Here is a 16,939-nt window from a genome sequence, read left to right on the forward strand (position 1 = left end):
GCCTCCGGGGCCGCTCGGAGCTGCGGAGGCGGGAGCGCGGCCCGAGCTGCTCTCGTTCTGCTTCAGGACCCCTGAAATGTCAGAGGTCGCGTGCATGTATGTATTTAAAAGGTGCCAAGTTCAAGCTGCACATTGATTTAAAACTCTTCACGGTTTTTAACACTAATGTTGAATCGTGCGTGCAACGTTGGTCTCTTCCCCGTCCGCGTAAGCATAAACTCCCGTATAATAACTTCAACGTTGACTCTTCCTGGTACTGGTGAATTCAGAAATGTTTGTTCTAAAGCCTTTGAGGGGGCTCGATCGTAGGCGCATTTATGTATTACATTTCACTTTTTATACTCAAGGGCCAGAATTTTATGGAGGATGCAAAGGACCTGCCACATTTCCCATCTATTCGGAAAGGGAGCAAACCTGCTTTTTGTTTTTGTCTTTTAACAGCTGTGTGACTGTGTTAAACTTAAAAAAAAATTATGAGAAAGATTCAAAGTGAAACTGCTAACATATTTTGCTTCGATAAGCAGATACGATGTAGTTCACAAAATGCAAAGTCCTCTGAAAATAGTTACCTTGTACTTCATTCTCTAAATATATGCTGCCTTTCAGAAGTAATCATAGTTTCTTCATAATTATTGTCTTGGGTCTAGATTACAGAAATGTGAAGGATGGTTCTGGAGAAAAGGGATGTTTTATTCCCGCAAATGAATAGTTACGCTTTTCTTTGTATTTTCAGGTGTACATGTTAATTAGGGCTCACATTTAGTGAGTGTTCAGTCCTGGCCAGTCACTGCTCTGAGTGCTTTCATGGAAGAAAGTGCGATCCTTACAACAACCCTTCCAGGTAGGTCCTACTGTTGCCACTGTACAGATGAGCTACCGGAAGCAAGGTGCAGCGGGCCGATTTGCCTGAATCTGCGGTTAGTCACTAGCGTGGTACAGATTTGAACCCAGGCAGTCAGGCTCCAGAGCCCATGCTCCTCACTGTTGTACTATACTTCTCCTTCTGACTTAGAGCTCCTTGATTAATTAGTTAATTTAAAACCAGAGGTGATATTTTTAATGAATTTTTATGACGTTTCATTAACATTTTGTTCCAGAGTTCATGAAGGAAAAAAGAAACCCATCGAACATTCATGGAATACTAAAGGGCATTGTTAAATTGCACATTCATTGTGCTGCTTCGTTTTATTGAAATGAAAACTGGGTAGGAACATGAAATCTTAATGTGAAATGGATCTTTGGGAAACAATTTGATAGCATTTCCTTGGAGAAGGCAAGATTAGAAACAAAGACAGGCTGGAATAGCCCAGGCAAAATAGGGAAGAAAGATAGAATAGATTCAAGCATGGGGGCTAATGTAGAGCCTAAGGATTCTTGGACTGATGTTTGGCCTTTGGGATATACCCATACAGACCCCGATTTCGGGACCCTTTGGGGAGATAGCACCACGGTTGGCCCTGGACAGGTGCCTAGGCGGCAGTTTTAAATTTGATCCTAAAATTTTTTCCGTATGTTCCATCTCATCCTATTTCGGGGATTAATAGGATTTAGAGGCCAGAAAGTAAAGAGGAGGGATTAAGTGAGAATGGAGGCGGGACAAGGAGTGCAAAACTGCCCTCTAATGTAAGTAGTTGATTTTATTATGTAGGCAAGTGCTTAGTGCATTTCCTTGTACTCGCTGTTGCATACAGAGAAGACAGGTGGGAAGCCTTTTAGAAAAATCGCTTAAATATTTATGGAGAAATTGGCTTTGTAAAATTTCAGTGTGTACTACTTATAGACGTTGCAATTCATGCTACTTCTGGGGAGCGTTACTTGGTTTTCAGTGTCTTGGTTCTGTGATACCAGCAAAGCCCAGAAATGTGTCGAGATCATTCAGATCATTAATTGAAGACTGAAGAGCCTTTAACAGTCTATGTCGAGCATCTGAATATGTAAATATGTTCCTAATATTATTATCAAACAGTTGTATCCTTAAACTTCATGTATCAAGTATGAGAAAAACTCACTAAAGTAATGCAGTAAAAGGTGAACATAGGTGCTGTGGCTTACAAACTTATTAGAGAAGGTGAGATTCAGGTAACTTGTAATAAATAATAATTTAAAATATTTTTTATATCACCGCATTTCTTTAAATAATGGAGGTCAGGAGGAAGCCACATGGGTACTATGTCTCTGTTTTCATTTCTAACACCTGCGTCTGATGTCATACGATACAAGGTTTGGGGGGGGGGGGACTTTTAAACTGCCAAAGAAACACAAATGCCTTATTTCTGCATACATGATACATCATAATGAGTAATGCCAACATGATTTTTAATTTTATTTCTCGGAATTTTGCTGGGCTTGAGGCCTAAACAATTCAACTTCTAGCTATAGCCGGCGGAGCAGGAATAAACTGGTGGTAGGATAAACTATAATACATTTAGCTAGAAAATAGTTTAAGAAGTTGAAACCTTTTAAATAACTAAGAATGTTAATTGTATCGGGGCGGGGCGCGTGGCTGGCTCAGTGGAAGGAGCTTGCAACTCTTGAGCTCAGGGTTGTGAATTCAAGCCCCACCTTCGGTGTAGCGATTACTTAAATAAATTAATTAAAAAGAACACTTGCCCATTCCTGTTAAAAGAATGTTAATTTTATCAGCCGCAGAAAGTCATTAAAAATTGTTTAGACTCATATACCTTAAGAAAACTCTTAAAATATAATTTTAAAGGAAACTCCTTGTAACCTACGTCTTGATTAATAAATAGAATAATTATCAACATCCCAGAGACTCCCCCCTTGTTCTCCTCCCAGTCACCAAACTATAACTTTTAAATTGCAAACATACGGAGTCTCAGGTTACAATGAGCATTTTACGTTGTCTTAGATCGGGAGTCAAAAATAAATTTACTACCAAACGCTATCAGATGAGTACTTACACGTGAAGATCAGGAGAAATGATAGAAATTGAAAATCAGTTTTCCATGCCTGCTCACTTTTGATCTACCATCTACGATAAACTTGGTAAGAATAAATTTGTGCTATTAAGGCGGAAAATATGGGAAATTTACTATCTATTTGAAGTTTTGAGTTTTGTCTGTAAGCAAATAAAAACGGCTCCTACCCCCACCTATTTAAAATCATGAAACATGGGGCACCTGGCTGGCTCAGTCGGTAAGGGGGTGGGGAGCACGGTGGGACTCTTGACCTTGGGATTGTAAATTCGAACCCCATGTTGGGTATAGAGATTACATAAAAATAAAATGTTTAAAAATATGAAACAATAATAACCTAGAAATTACTATGACATTTATGTTAATCAAAATTTTACTTTTGAAAACAAATTAAAAAAATAAAATAAAAATTTGAAAAACAATACATTTTAAAACCAAAATGAGATTTGAGATTAAAAGTGCAGAAAGAAGATGACACAGTAGTTTTCAAAATAATATATTCTAAAATCTCAAGGATCCAGAGGCCTCTGTTGGAGGAAAACACATAGTCATCCTGTTATTTGGAAACTATAAATAACTATAAAGGAAAATCTAATTTGTGTGGGGAAAAAAAGGCCATGTTTAAAGCTGTGGAAAGTTCAGTTTTTAATACCACTAAGGAGAGGCGTTGCAGAAAGGGTCAGCATGTAAGAATCCAGAGCAAACATTTTACTTTCTTTCTTCACAGAAAATTCTTCATTGTTATCAAAGTAGTGTATGTATAAGGTGATAATAATAAATACGTGTAGAATTTACTATGTGATATTTACTATATACTATCTAATAGAAATCATAAATAAGATAAAACATGCAATACTTATGGAAGTAGTGAAATAAATTATGGCATATTATTTAGACATTAGAATACTATATAGCCATTTATATAATATTTTTCAGGAAAAAGGCCTTTGGACAATGTTAAAATATAGAATCAGGTATAAAAAGTTAGATACAAAAACTGTCCAAAAAGCATGATCCTAATTTTGTAATGAGTCTAAATTACCTACATAGGTGATCTCTAAATATTTCTTGATGGTGAATGAAATACACCAAAAGAAGATTATTAGTGATTTTTCTTTTTTATACTTGACTGTCCAAATTATCTGTAATAAGCTTGTATTCTCTTATTTGTTAAATAACATGTTTATAATATAAAATAATACCTGAACTCATACTATGTATATAATTTTGAATTCTACTTTTCTCTCTTAAAACTAACACTGAGGAGTTTAGGGAGCTCATACATAAACCTTTGTGTACACGATCAAATGATTTTCAACAGGAGTTCACAGACCATTCAAGGGAGAAAGGACAATCTTTTTAACAAATGTTGTGGAGAAAACTGGATTTCCACATGCAAAGAATCAAGTTGGGTCCTTCCCTTACATCATATACGAAAATCAACTCAAAATGGATCAAATACGTACATGTAAGATCTAAAATTATAAAACTCTTAGAAGAAAACATAGGGGGAAATCTTCATGACCTTGAATTTGGCCGTGATTTCTTGGATATGACAACGAAAGCACAGGCAACAATTTACAAGTAGATAAAATGGACTACATCAGAATTAAAAACTTCTGGCAAATGAATGACACTATCAATTGAGTGAAAAGGCAGCCCATGGAATGGGAGAAAATATTTGTAAATAGTGTATCTGTTAAAGGGTTAATATCTGGAATATATAAAGAACTTCTACAACTCAACAATAAAAAGCAAACAACTCAAAAGTGGACAAAGCAGTCAAGTAGACATTTCTGTAAAGAAGATCTACAAATAGGGCACCTGATGCCTCAGTCGGTTGAGCGTCTGACTTCGGCTCAGGTCATGATCTCACGGTTCGTGAGTTCAAGTCCCGCATGGGGCTCTGTGCTGACAGCTCAGAGCCTGCAGCCTGCTTTGGATTCTGTGTCTCCCCCTCTCTCTGCCCCTCCCCCACTCACGCTCTGTCTCTCACTCTCAAAAATAAACAAAACATTAAAAAAATTAAATCAACATAAAAAAAAAAGAAGATATACAAATGGCCAGTAAGTCCATGAAAAGAAGCTCAACATCAGTAATCATTAGAGAAATGCAAATCCAAACCACAGGGAGATATCACGTCACCTACATTAGGATGGCTACCGTTAAAAAACAACAGAATAATAACTACAAGCTGTAAATAAATAATAAGTGTGGGTGAGGACATGGAGAAATTGGAATCCATGTGCGTTGCTGGTGGGAATGGAAGGTGATACGGTCACTATGGCAAACGGTGTGGTGGTTCCTTAAAAAATTAGAATTACCATAAGGTCTGGCAATTCTGCTTCTTGATACATAACCAAAAGGTTTGAAAAGAGAAATATTTGTACACCCATGGTCATAGTGGCTAAAGTGTGGGTATAGAGTTTTAGTTTTGCAAGATGAAAAGAGTTTTGGAGACTGCTAGTACAACAATGGGAATGTCCTTAACAATACACTTAACATGATAAAGATGTTAAGTTTTGTGTTCTGTATATTTTAACCATAGTTAAAAATTTTTAAAAATTATTTTGAGGGGTTGTGTTCCCCCTCCTATGAAGTATATAAGACAGTAGAGTATCGATGCAGGGATAGATACGTAAAGCTAATGGGAATGATTGAAGGCCCAGAACAATACTTAAAGACATTTAAACAATTTTTTGAAGATTTTATTTTAAGTCATCTCTGCACCCAGTGTGGGGCTCGAACTTCCAACCTGGAGATCAAGAGTCACACGCTCCACCAACTGAACCAGCCAGGTGCCCCAAGGATATTTAATTTTTTAAGAAGGTGGCTCCGCAGGAAAGGGGGAGCATAATTCCCCGCTCCTTGAGTGTGTGCTGTGCATAGTGATTTTCTTCTAAAGAGTACAGTACGGAAAGGGATGGAGAGAGCAAGGAAAGGGCAACTTTACTGACAAACACTACCTCAGCCAGGTGATCAAGGACAACATCAATAGAGAGAAGTCATGTTGGTAGTATGTTCCCTTGATATGATGGCACTTCGCCTCTGTGGTCTTCCTTCTCCCAACCCATGATCCCAGTCTACTCATGATGAACACATTAGACAAAGTTCAGTAGAGGCTCATGTTGTAGAATACTTGCCTGGTCCTCCTCAAAACTCAAAATCCTCAAGAGCAAGGAACATCAGAAATTATTACAGCCGAGAGGAATCTAAGGAGACAAGACAAGTAAATGTAATGTAGTATCCTAGGTAGAATCCCGGATGGAAAAGGTCATTAGGTAAAATCTAAGGAAATATGAAGAAGCTATGGACTCTGGATAATAATGTGTTGATAATGGTTTATGATAACGAATGTACTATATTAATGTAAGATGTTAATAATAGGAGAAACTAGATGTGGGGTGCATGAGTACTTTGCACGATGGTCTCAATTTTTTCTGTAAATCTAAACCTGTTCTAAAAAAGCGAGACGATTAAAAAATATAGGGTGGCCCTGCAGAACAGTGGAGAAAGGACTGAATTTTCAATATATGGTATGGGGACATATTGGTTATCTATGTAGAAAGAACGAAATTGTATTCCTACTTCACACTTCACACAAAAATTAATTCCAGATGAATTATAGACTTAAATATGAAAAATAAAGCAGTTATGTTTTTAGAAGATAATGCAGATAAAAATCCTGTGGCCTCATGATAGGGACTTTCTTAAATAAGACACCACCCCCCAAAGACCCCCAACTCATCACAAAAGTAAAGATTGATAGGTTTTTAAAAAGATTTTATTTTTAAGTAATCTCTACTTCCAACGTGAGACTTGAACTCACAACCCTGAGATCAAGAGTCACATGCTCACTGACTGAGCCAGCCAAGTGCCCCAAAGATTGATAAATTGGATTACATCAACATTAAGAGGTCTCTCTCTCTCTCTCTCTCTCTCTCTCTGCTGGGAAGGGAGAAGTTCTCCCCCTCCTCTCAAAAATTAAAAAAAAAATTAAGAACTTATGTTTATCAAAACATTATTTTTTTTAGCAAGCGAGCAAGAGGGAGAGAGAGAGAAGGAGTGCGAGTGGGGGAGGAGCAGAAGGAGAGGGTGAAGGAGAGAGAATCTTAAGCAGGCTCCATGCTCATTGTAGGGCCCTACGTGGGGCTCCCTCTCACAACTGTGAGATCACGATCTGAGCTGAAGTCAAGAGTCAGATGGTCAACCGATGGAGCTACCCTGGCACCCCTCAAAAGACGTTATTGAAAGAGCGAAATGGCAAGCCAAGAGTTATAATTCATAAAACCAACACTGGAATCATATGTAGATTAAAAATCATATGTAGATTTAAAAAGAAGAAGAGAAATACCTAATAGAAAAACAGTTAATGGATATGAACAGGAAAGTCAAGTGGCCAATAAACATCTGAAGAGATTATTTCATTAGTAATCAGGAGACTGTAAATTACATTTGGAATGAGTTACCATTACACAGGCACCAGACTGGCAAACATTTTAGCCTAACACTTGCAAGAGTTGGTGGGGCAGGGGTGGGGGGGTGGAGGATAGAAAATAATAGGAACCCTTAAACATGGCTGTATTTGGTGGAAAACAAAACTTTGGAATTATCTGGTAGAGATGGTTTGGTATCTTATTTTTATTTAAAATTTTATTTAAATTCTAGTTAGTTAAAATACAGTGCAGTATTGGTTTCAGGAGTAGGATTCAGTGATTCATCACTTACATACAACATTCAGTGCTTATCATAACAAGTGCCCTCCTTAATACCCATCACCCATCTAGCCCAGCCCCCACCCACCTCCCTCCATCAACCCTCAGTTTGTTCTCCATCATTAAGAGTCTCTCATGGTTTGCTTCCCTCTCTCTCTGTCCTTTTTTTCCCCCCTTCCCGTATGGTCATCTGTTTTGTTTCTTAAATTCCACATATGAGTGAAATCATATGGTATTTGTCTTTCTCTGGCTAACTTATTTCACTTAGCATAATACGCTCTAGCTCCATCCATGTCATTGCAAACAGCAAGATTTCATTTTTTTAATTTTTTTTTCAATGTTTATTTATTTTTGGGACAGAGAGAGAGCATGAACGGGGGAGGGCCAGAGAGAGAGGGAGACACAGAATCAGAAACAGGCTCCAGGCTCTGAGCCATCAGCCCAGAGTCTGACGCGGGGCTCGAACTCACGGACCGCGAGATCGTGACCTGGCTGAAGTCGGACGCTTAACCGACTGCGCCACCCAGGCACCCCTAGATTTCATTCTTTTTGATGGCTGAGTAATATTTCAGTGTGTGTGTGTGTGTGTGTGTGTGTGTGTGTGTGTGTGTGTATCACATCTTGATCCATTCATCAGTCAATGGATATCTGGGCTCTTTCCAGAGTTTTATTATCGTTGAAAATGCTGCTGTAAACATCAGGGTGCGGGTACCCCTTGGAATCTGTATTTTTGTATCCTTTGTTTAAACACCTAGTAGTGCAGTTGCTGGATCATAGGTTACTTCTATTTTTTACTTTTTGAGGAACCTCCATACTGTTTTCCAGAGTGGCTGCACCAGTTTGCATTCCCAGAGATGGTTATCTATTTTATGAGACTGACGCGCTGCCCACTGCACCAAGAGGGCTGCTTCGTTATCTATTTTAATACAAACTTGGATTCATTGAGCAAGTTGACACAGATCAAGTTCCTAGGGAAATGGATCCTGAGATTTGGGTGTAAGAGATTTTTAAAGATTGCTCTATGGAAAGACACCTCTGAGGGAACACGGGGAGTGAGATTGAGCAGAGGGCAGAATTGAAATGAGACACAGTTTCAGAATCCCATGGGGAACTCTGGAGCTGAGGAAGCCTTCCCAGAATATCCCAAATCAAGGCACGGGTGCCGGGCTTTTGTACCTCCACGTTAAGTCATCATCTGATGTGGACCATCCATGGGGAGAGGCTGGAACCTTGGGTAAAACCTCTTTCTTTGGCCAAGGGAAATTCTTGAGGAATGATAAAGCTGGAGTTACCAACATCCAACATTGCCAGCAACAGCACGAATAAGTGCCTTGCTCCTGAGGGTTTCTCTACTGACCAAATTTACTTGCTTTGTATGGTAAGTTCATTCCATCTTCTCCATGATCATGGACAGCCTCTTTTTCTGGGAAATTCACAAGAGGAAAGTTAGTGGGATGAATCATAGCCCTAACCGTTGTAGCTGGTCTTGAAGCTACAATTGATATTCGTCATCTCTGTCCTGATCCTTTGCTAACACTTCCTCTGGTCTAGGAAGCTTGTCTCATGGAGTGATGCGGACTTCCAGCCTTGGTGGGGGGGGGGGTCTGAACTCATGCTCATTGCACCCTTTGTAAGCTGTCAATTCTGCATTTCTTTATTAACAATCAAAATTGGACAGGTGTCCCAAGAGACACCACAAGTGAGTCACCTGGCTGTGAATGCATTCCTCTCCATACCACGTAATAGCAATCCTTCCTCCTCCTGGTAATCACAGTCAAGTACTCCTTCCAGAAAGATGACTAGTTTTCTTACCTGATGGTGTCTTGACAAAAGAAGCTTGAAGTGACCTGGAGGCAGCTATGCTTTAAGTTTAATGACAGTCTCGCTGTATCCCTTGGTGGAAGCATTCGGCTTAGGATCGTGGGTACAGGAAGTACAAATTTCTCAAGTAGGTTACTGAAAGGATGGTAAACTGTTGACTCCTACTTATAATCCTTGGTTTTCAGACTCCTGTATTCTATGTATTGGGGACACAGTACCAAATAACAGTCATTGATTTCAGCTATATATTACTATGTCCCATGGAGTGGCCATCCAGGGTATCATTTCCAAGCTGCCTTTGGCTTGGGCTCAGTTATGTCTTTCAGCAGCCATTCCACTCTTCTCTCAGGCCAGCAGCTTCTGGATGATGTGGTCGTGAAAGGCTAAGTTGGTCCTACGGTCATATGCCCCTCCTGTTGCAGTGGCTCAATGCAATGCCATGCCCCCGTTTGAGCACCAGTCTTAGATAGGTTTTGTGGGTTGCCAAAGGGAAATCACTGCCCCTGTCGGGGTGCAGGGGGTCCAGGGTAGTCTGTTGGCCACCAGTGACCAGTTGATATCCTTGACTGGTTGCCATATTAGGGGCTTGGTGTTAGTTTCTCTTATTGACAGAATGAAACGTTCAGCAGTGGCAGCAGCTGGCCTGGCCTTAGTGGCTGCAAGTCCGTGCTGTTGGGCCTGTGCATACATAGTCTCATCCCTAGCAGCATGGCTGTTCCATTTATGAGCTCATTTGATCCGCGCTGGGGTGGCTGATGACAGATGCAGGCTGGTGTCAGCTGCCTAAGGTGTTTTGCGAGTGTCTCGTCTTTGGTGGATGTTTTCTTGTGGGAGGTAGCAGACAACACAAAGAACTCCACTTTTCATGCCTACTACCATTTGCTGGCTCTTCCACATTCCTCTCCCCCGGACCTCCCTACCCTATTTTGTGGTCCGTTGCCACATAAAAAGCCACACCCAAACTTAGTTATGACACTTTAGTTGTATCTCATGATTTTGCGGTTTGGCTGGGGGCCCGCCTAGGGCTCCTGTGCTGGTGTTGTGTGGGGTCTCTCACTCAGTTGCAGCGAGATGGGGCTGGGCTGGTCGTCTGGCGTCTCAGTACTCCTCCATGTGAACACTCCATCCCGCAAGATAGCCAGAACCTCTCGTATGTTGTCTTAAGGGACAAAGAGGGAGGAAGTAGAAGCTACTTGGCCTTCTGAAAGCCTGGGTTCACGAGTCCTGGAGCCTCACCTCTTGCATTCTGTTGAGCAGCCCCAACCCACATTCATTGGGACATTAGCTTGGTCTCCTATTGAGTAGCAGTATGTGCATGCAAGGAAGACCAGAGTTATTAGGGTTGTCCTTGAAGAGTGGCGGCCACAGTCCATCCTCTGGCCACTTTTCATATTCCCCCCTCATATAAAATATGACTCACCCCTTCTTCCAAGACCGTAAGTCTCATCTCATAATGTCTCCACCTGAATCCGGGACTTCATCATTAAAATTAGGCATAGGCGTTGATGGGGCTTCCCAGATGTGTTTCCTTGAATGTAACATCTTAGGTATGGCTCCTCTTGCTCTAAAGAATTATAGAAGAGATAAGTTGCTTGCTCGACACTCACCCAACGATGATGAGGCAGGAACAGGCAAATCAGAATAGCCCAAAGGGGGAGATACAGCGGGTATTGCACAGTTACAGGTTCATATAGTAATTTTGAAATCCAGCAGGCAACGTGTTGCCAGTCCTTCATTTTAAACCAGTCCTGATTTGTGCGAATAGCTCCCAAACCTCTTGCCTCTACCCTGAATCATCCTTCCTTTTCCATAATAAATGGCCTCTCTTTGAAGCTAGACAGCTTTCTTAGTCTGCGTACCGCCTGTGGAAGTCTGGGGACCCAAAGACCGTTTTTCATTATGAACAGTCTCTGTCCCTTTTGGTCCAAATGGATTCAGTTCCCTGAGAGACATCGTGCATTTTGTTTGTATCGAATCATAATCAACTCCATTTGGCAAAAGCCATACCTGCCTTCTTTCTGAAACAGGACTGGGAAGTTGGTCTGGAACAACTTCCTTCTGGTTCTTAGAAGCCCTGTTGGCTAGTTGAGAGGTACGCCCTTCGGATTCTTAGAAGGCTTTTTGTTCCGCCGGAAGGCCCTGTGACACATCACCGAAAATCTTCCTGAGCTTTCAACAAAGTGTCTTCTAGGTCCATCCTTGACCTGAACTTTACGCCGAGGCAGGTTTTACTCTCAGGGTCCTGGATTTGATTTTTTTTCTTTTTCCCTCTGGGTCCGTTTCTTACCTTGAGAGGCTTTCTTCATCTGGAGAGACAGCATTGCTTTCAAACCTATTCAATCCTGGTTCCTTTATGTTCCCTCTCAGTTCTGCTTGAAAACTATACTTCCTTTTTTTCTTATCTTACTCTTCATGTACTTTTGTCATAGGCAGCTCAAAACAAAACAAAAAAACAGTTGGAGCTTTTCCACCGTGCCTACAAATATCCCCAGCCGGACCCGTGAGTTCCTTGGGTACCTTTTCTATTTCCCGCCTCACTGTACATGACAGTTTGGCCTCTGTGTTGTGTGTGTGTTGGCACCACATACTGTTAATACAGAATACTCAGGTCCCCTTGCCTTTAGTCTCCAATGACGATTTTGTCCCTGTCTCTCAAGCCTTCACGAATGGTCTCTTTAAGGAGCTCAGCCTTCTGTTTGCCACTTGGTCCCAAAGCTAATGCGACGTATTTTCATTTTCTGTCCAGGTAGACACCTTATTTTCAAACCCCAAGTTCCGCTTCAGTCACCTATCGTTGCGTAACACGCCACGATAAAATCCAGTGGCTTAAAACAACAGCCGTTTTACTGCATCCCTTGATTCCATGGATGGACTGGGGCTCAGCCAAGGAATACCTTTACCGGCGTTGCCTGGGGTCGCTCATGTGTTTGCGGTGGGGTTGGCACTGGGACTAGATGCCTTGCACCTCGGGCTCCTCCATGTGGCCTCTCTCTCCACCCAGCATCTCATCTTCCAGGGCCCGTCTGTCCAGCGGGGTAGCCTGGTTTTCTTCAAATGGCAGCTCAGGGCTCAAAGAGCCAGAGGGTGGAAGAAGCCAGGCTTTCTTAATGTCTGGGCACAGAGGTCTCAAAATGTTGTTCCTCTGCATTCTGCTGGTCAAAAACAGTTCTCGGTTGTGCCCAGATTTACAGCGAGGGCACGCAGGCCCCTCTTGTTGATGAGTATAGCACCATGTCTGTTGAGGGCGTTAGAGAATTATCTGGGGTCTTCTTTGAGGACTTGCTACCAGGCCTTTGATCTTTTACCTTTGTAGCCCCAGACTAAGCAGCCAAGCCACTCACCGCTGCCATGAGTCTATATGTATACATTACCTTGGGCTATGTCCCTGTCCACAGAGAGGTACCATCTGAGTGAGACTCCGCCCATTGAAAGGCTTTGTCCTCAGTGCTGCCTTTCAGGGTCACTCCTCAGGGGGGCAGTAGTATAGTTGGTATACGTTTTTGGCTTGCACCTGCATCCTGAGCTGACCCATTGTGACTACATGCAGCCTTCTTCTTCCTTTGCCCTCCGGTCAGAAGAGACCTCCTCCCACCCCAGCTTCCCAGTATGGCCATAGATGTTGACTGAGGGAGAGGCAATGCTGGTGGGTGAAATGGGGATTTAGGGCCACCTGCCCATGTGGCTTGCTTATCTCCTTTCACCCTGATCCCAGAGGTATCCCTGCCATTTTACAATGGATGGCTGCAGGGCCTGTGCAACCTTAGAACACCGGGGGTCTGCCAGAGCCCAGTTCAGGCTGGGCAGTTCTGGTCTCATGATCACTCAATGGCCTGTGGTCAGGCATTCTGTTGCCAGGGTCCCGGCGCACGTTCGAAGGTGGTTTTTCAATGATAGGCGACAATTTGCTGCCGATGGCATGGCCTTGGTCCAGAACCGTGGGGGTCTGTATTGTGAGATTCTCATTTTTGGAACTGCCATTACTTGGTAGGCATCTTTGCCTACCAAATAAATAAATAAATAAATAAATAAATAAATGCCAAAAAACCAAGACTCCTCTAATACCACAGGGTATGTTGAGTTGTGTAGCCCACAAGGCAGGACTACATGCGTTGCAGCCCAGACTTACTGCAGGGCCCTTTCCTGCCCTAGACCCTACTCACAGCTGTTCTGACGGCCTTTTATGTCACCTAATAAATAGGTAGAAATGGTGTTTTTGAGTCTCTAGCAGACATTTTTGCTTTTTTTTTTTTTTTTTTTTTTTTTTTTTTTAGCGGTGGGAATTGTGAGATGCAGTACTTTGCCAGTTGCTTTCGGAAGGGATGCTTGAGACCACAGGGTTCCTTATAACTTCACCACTGGGGTGGCCCCTGAATCTCTGTGGGATTCGTTTCCCACGCTCTCTGGATCGCACAGGTGTTACCAATACCTCCGAGGTTTTTTTCCTTCTTTCTTATCTGGTCTGCCTGAGGTGATGTCATCGGTAGAGCCAACCCCGTGATGTTCTGCACAATGTCCAGACAGTCCGGGTCCCCTCTGATCATACTATGACTTGGAGCGAGAGAATGAACATCGCCCTGGAGCTAGACTGGAAACACAGTCTCATGTGTGTCCCACATGAAGGCAAAGTGCTTCTGACCTTCCTTCCTTCCTGCTGGGACGACCACCTGCCATACACCCAGGGCCGTGGTACCACTGAGGCGACTGCTTAAGAGGTCATCTTCCGGGAATCATGTGGTTTTTGTAAAGGTCGGACCGGTAAATCGAATGGAGATGTGATGAGGACCTCCACTGCATCCTTTGGATGTTCAAGGGTGTTGTTAATCTCTGCCATTCTCCTGTCACATGATATTGTTTCTGTTTACCAGCTAGGCTGGGGGCAGGAGGGGACACTTTCAGAGTTTCTGTTTGGCTTTTCTCTCAAGGGTCCCTTTTGCCCCCAGAGGGCAGGGAACCAATGTGGGACTTTGTGCCAGCTGTCAAGTACATCCATTCCGGTTCTACATTTATGCATTCAGCACTGCTGGTTCATGATGTCACAGTGCCATTTATTACCCGGGTTGTGCCAGTGCCCCCTCTGCTGGGAGTAGGGGGCGGTGGGGATGGTGTGGGAGCATGATGATAATTTAGGTCTTTGGGTATTAGTGTTAATTCTGACTCGGTCTACATCCTTGAAGTGTCTGGGAGTTCCTCTTTCCCCCAGTGTACCATAGCGAATGGCTCTACGTCTCCCTGGCAGAAGGATTGGGAGAATCTTTATCTTATATACTGGACAGGAGTGATAGAATTCTTCCACCTGGGGCCTGGGGTCCATTCTTCAGTCAGTGGGCTTTCAGCCTGAGTAATGACTCAGATCCAGAAACTGGGCAGAGTACAGCAGTTCTTTGTCGGGATGGCTACTCTCTGTCTCTAGAAGGTCCATCCTTACCTTCTTTTGATTGTACGGTTTGACTAATATGCTTATTGGCTGCTCACCCATCTCGTCCCTGACGATGCTGTGTCCTATGAAGCATCTCCTTATCTCAGTGGATCAGACTCCCACACCTTCAATCTAACCTTCCCAGGCATTGCAATAATTGTCCACAGTCTGGCCTCCATTATTTCAGGACTCAATCACCCAGTTGCTACCAGGGAAACCAGTTCTGTCAGAGTATCCCCAGTATCGGTCCGAGAAGTCACTACAGAAGACAGCAGGACTGCCCTTCACCCCGGTGCGTTCCCTTTTTATTAAAGAGTGTCCTCTGGGCGCTGCCACTGAATATTGTCGGTGGGTAAGTCTTCTGGCCTGAAATAGTATAACCACTCTAGACGATTTTTCTGAACACCCTGAAACCTTTATTCTGTTTGTTCTCGCATCTCTGGCATTTCCTCCTCACCTAATGTAGCTGTGTTTCCTACCTGATTCTCAGAGCCATCTCAGGCATCATCTCAGGCATCATCTCCCAGGGCGCTTGTTGTAGGTCATAGGATCGTCGGTATTGACCAGCTTTCCTTTATCCGGCTTTGTTTTCTATCCGCCTTGATCTGACACCCAAAAGATCTGTCCCAAATCTTGGCTTCTGCTGGTACGTGTTAGCTTGGTCCTATGGTTCCCTTTGCGGGGCATAATCTCTTTTCTCCCTCAGCAGGTTGGGTTCTGTTATGCCTTGTAACCCTACTGATTTGTGTGATGACTAGAGGGGAGGTGGGGTTAGGTCTGAAGGGAATGCAAGGTCTTGCGAGGCAGATGACTCTGCATCATCTTCAAACAAGGAGTGAGTGCTGGCCATTTACAGGAGGGATTGGGCCGCTCCTGCAGACCCAGAGGCTGAGGAGGGAATGTAGGAAGTCAAGATGTCCTCATCCCATGCCCTAGGGCAGGCTCTGTCCCAACAGGTCCTAACTTTGGGTAGCAGATTGGCCTGGCTTGAGAATTCAACCTCTTCTGAAGCTCTGCTACTCTTAGAATGAGTCCTGGGCTTGACCCTGAGACTTTTCTGGTCTCTACTCATAGGAGATGATAGTCTCTTTCTAAGGTGCCAACGAGGCATGGCTTTCATGCTGACACTTAATTGGTGATTAATTAACTTCCACTTTTCATTGTCCTTGCCTAGTTCTTCCATTGTCCTCAGCAGCAGCCAGTTTCATAATCCTTGTAATGACCACCTTCTCTATCTCTCAAACTCCTGAGATACTGCCTTTACCAGCGCATTGCCTCCCACCAGTAACCTACCCCCATTCACATGGTGAGCATTTTAATACTTGCACAACTACCTCGGGCTAGAGACTCTCCATGCTCCGTTTACCACCAGTTATGGGTCTTCATTGCCACCTGGCCAGAGGTTGGTGCAGCTCCAAAATTTCATTTTAAAGCCTGCTTCCTAGGACCCCTTCCAGCACTAGCCGTTGCAGGTTGGATGATCGTAGTAACCAAGATTCTGAGATTTGCACGTGCAAGTTTGAGAAATGCTCTCAGGAACAGCTCTTTTGAGGGACCAAGGGAGGTGTGGGCAAAGGGAGGAGTTGAACTGCAGTACAGTTAGCAGTAGCAGCCCCAGCTGATTCCATGGGGAGTTCTGAGGCTGAGTAGCCCATCTGAGATGGATTACATCAAGGCATGGGTGGGGGGGTGGTTGGGCCTTTGCACTCTTGTATCAACCAGCCATTGGATGTGGGCTGCCTTTGATGAAGGGGCATAAACTTAATGCAGGGCAACTTCCTTTGACTGAGGGTAATTCCAGAGGATGAATTCAACTGGAATCATCAGCCGCCAGTACTCCAAGCAGCGGACTTGAACCTGAGGGGGGTCTGGTGGGGTGGGGCATACCATCAGTGGATGCACAAGTCTAGACATTTTTTTGTGTTGTTTACTTATTTTCCCTTTTATGTTTGCTATTTATTAATTCTTCCTGTTTTCCTGAAGTCATTGCTACTTTTGCTTTTTCTTTCTTTCTTTCTTTCTTTCTTTCTTTCTTTCTTTCTTTCTTTCTT

General features: G+C 43.1%; 1 long non-coding RNA gene across 1 annotated transcript in view; it reads left to right on the top strand.

Moving 5' to 3' along the window:
• Positions 1-14: 14 nt before the first annotated feature.
• The window catches only part of LOC121014581 (uncharacterized), an 85,921-nt gene continuing 68,996 nt past the window's right edge, over positions 15-16,939 (top strand). The window contains exons 1-2 of the long non-coding RNA XR_005783284.1: positions 15-96; positions 734-841. This is a non-coding gene — a long non-coding RNA (uncharacterized LOC121014581). The remainder of the gene's footprint in view (positions 97-733; positions 842-16,939) is intronic.

Source organism: Herpailurus yagouaroundi, unplaced genomic scaffold, assembly GCF_014898765.1.
Source record: "Herpailurus yagouaroundi ecotype Mexico unplaced genomic scaffold, PumYag 203, whole genome shotgun sequence".
NCBI lineage: Eukaryota > Metazoa > Chordata > Mammalia > Carnivora > Felidae > Herpailurus > Herpailurus yagouaroundi.